We start from the raw sequence: 3,209 nt of genomic DNA on the forward strand, positions 1-3,209 counted from the left end.
CCCCCTCCTCCTATAAATAGAGGGGCGAGGGGAGGGCTGCAGTACCACATCCAAGGCGCAGCCCCTCCCCTCCCCAACACCTCTCCTCCTCCGCAAGAGCTTGGCGAAGCCCTGCCGGAGTACTGCCACTACATCACCACCACGTCGTCGTGCTGCTGTTGGAGCCCTCTTCCTCAACCTCTCCCTCCTCCTTTCTGTATCAAGGCGCGGGAGACGTCACCGGGCTACACGTGTGTTGAACGCGGAGGTGCCGTTGTTCGGCGCTAAGATCGGAATCCACCGCGATCTGAATCGCTTCGAGTACGAATCCTTCATCCGCATTCTTGCAACGCTTCCGTCTCGCGGTCTTCAAACTTTCAGGTTGTATATATACATAAACGGCCGCACAGGAGGCACTACAATACTTTCGGGCAAAAGTATAAACACAGCCTTTATAAATTAAAATAGCATTGTTTTTACAATTGAAAGACTTGTCACTCAAACATGACACTCTTCGAGCATTGAGCCTCTATTAAACAGGCACCTTCTATGACTTGCTCAAAATAGTGCTCGGCCGGGTCCTGGCCTCCCGCCGGACTCTGGGTTGCAATACCGGTGGCCTCCATATCTGCCCAACGTGTCTTAACACGGGCAAGAGCCATCCGCGCACCTTCTATGCACGCCGACTTCTTTATAGCGTCGATACGTGACACAACGCCAAGGAATAGTTGCACTAAGCCAAAATAACTGTCCAGCCTTGGTCCCTTCGGCCAAAGATGATCTATGACAGGTCTCATTGCAAGACCGGACAACCTATGGAGCTCGGCCCAGGCGGCCATCCTTTCATTCAATGGCAATGGATGCGTCGGACCACTGAACTGCGACCAGAACAGCCTTTCCACCTCATGATCTTTCTGATCCTTGAATAACTTGGTCGCATCAGCGGTACTTTTCGCCAGGTCCGCATACGCGTCCTTTGCACTCCATAGCTGATCCAAAGGAGCATACTTTGGATCTCCGAACTTCATCCGCACCAAATAGGAACTCCCAGCCGTGATATTTCCGGCTTGTCGAAGCTCCTCCCGCACAGCTCTGACTTCAGAGCGTGTTTCATTGGTTGCATCCAAGGCCTTCTTCGGTTCAGCCGCTTTCGCTTGGTTCTCCTTTTGAAGGAGTTCATATCGGCTGGCGGCATCTTTCAGCTCCCCAGCCATCTCGGCTATTTTATCCTCGCTCCGGTGATGAGCGGCCCGTTCGGCTCTCAACTCCTCGGCCTCCTTCAGGGCAGCCGCATTGCTTATCCTCGCTTGTTCCTTGGCTAGGGCAAGTTCCACCCTCATGGCCTCCACGGCAACAGCTCCATCTGCAGCCACAGCACAATATATTAGCACCACACTCCTCTTAATATTTACTAACAATGAGAAAACGAACACATACCCTATGACTCGTCAAGTCGCTTGTTCACAAGCGCGATGTCGGCATCCGCCACATCAAGCTATTGCCTTAGTTTGGCAAATTCAGCAGTCCAGTCAACAGCCGGACCCTTAGCCATCTGCACATAATACAGTGCGATCACTACTTGGGAATGTGATCCTCCGTTTACCGCCTAGGGCTGGCAACCAGAGTCTCAGGAGCAACTATCTATACGGAGCACACCTAGTGTGTGCAGTACAACCAGAAAATTACGAATTATGTTGCGTACCTCAAAGCCTTTGAGCAGGCTCGTAAAAGCTTCATTTAACCCGCTTTTGGCGGACGAAATCTTATCAACCACCGCACCCATTAAAGTACGGTGATCCTTTGAGAGAGCAGCTCGCTCCAGAAGTTCCATCAGTATGTCCGGCTGAGCGCTGGACAGTTCAGGACTCTTCCTATTACCCTCCTTGGGAGCCGGACACTCCGGGATTTGGGTCGCCGAAGCATTGACTTCTGGCCTTGAAGGATCAGGAATCCTCCGTGATGACACCTCGGGGTCGCCCGCCCCATGGGGCGGGGAGGCAGGTGGAGTTTCACACTCCATCATCTCCGGAAGAAGATCCCCCGAAGACGAACTCTGCTGAGAAGGGCTACTGGCCGAAATGCAAGAGATAGATCCTGGTTATTGCTCCTGGAGGAAAAAGCAGTATATATCTATTAAAATACTTTTAGTTAACTTACAGCTCAGTAGAGGGCTGGCCCGTTTGCGGGCGTTGCGCGGTGAGGACGTCCTCTGGGGCAGCCCCTGAAGGAAATATGCCCTAGAGGCAATAATAAAGTTATTATTTATTTCCTCATAACATGATAAATGTTTATTATTCATGCTAGAATTGTATTAACCAGAAACATGATGCATGTGTGAATACATAGACAAACATATAGTCACTAGTATGCCTCTACTTGACTAGCTCATTAATCAAAGATGGTTATGTTTCCTAACCATGGACATGTGTTGTCATTTGATTAACGGGATCACATCATTAGGAGAATGATGTGATTGACATGACCCATTCCGTTAGCCTAGCACTTGATCGTTTAGTATATTGCTATTGCTTTCTTCATGACTTATACATGTTCTTGTAACTATGAAATTATGCAACTCCCGTTTACCGGAGGAACACTTTGGGTGTTACCAAACGTCACAACGTAACTGGGTGATTATAAAGGAGTACTACAGGTGTCCCCAAAGGTACATGTTGAGTTGGCATAATTCGAGATTAGGTTTTGTCACTCCGACTGTCGGAGAGGTATCTCTGGGCCCTCTCGGTAATACACATCACTTAAGCCTTGCAAGCATTGTAACTAATGAGATAGTTATGAAATGATGTATTACGGAACGAGTAAAGAGACTTGCCGGTAACGAGATTGAACTAGGTATTGGATATCGACGATCGAATCTCGGGCAAGTAACATACCGATGACAAAGGGAACGACGTATGTTGTTATGCGGTTTGACCGATAAAGATCTTCGTAGAATATGTAGGAACCAATATGGACATCCAGGTTCCGCTATTGGTTATTGACCGAGAATAGTTCTAGGTCATGTCTACATAGTTCTCAAACCCGTAGGGTCCTCACGCTTAACGTTACGATGACAGTTTTATTATGAGTTTATAAGTTTTGATGTACCGAAGTTTGTTCAGAGTCCCAGATGTGATCACGGACATGACGAGGAGTCTCGAAATGGTCGAGACAGAAAGATTGATATATTGGACGGATATATTTGGATACCGGAAAGGTTCCGGAAGAGATTG

The sequence above is a fragment of the Triticum dicoccoides genome, chromosome 2B (genome assembly GCF_002162155.2).
Source record: "Triticum dicoccoides isolate Atlit2015 ecotype Zavitan chromosome 2B, WEW_v2.0, whole genome shotgun sequence".
Lineage (NCBI taxonomy): Eukaryota > Viridiplantae > Streptophyta > Magnoliopsida > Poales > Poaceae > Triticum > Triticum dicoccoides.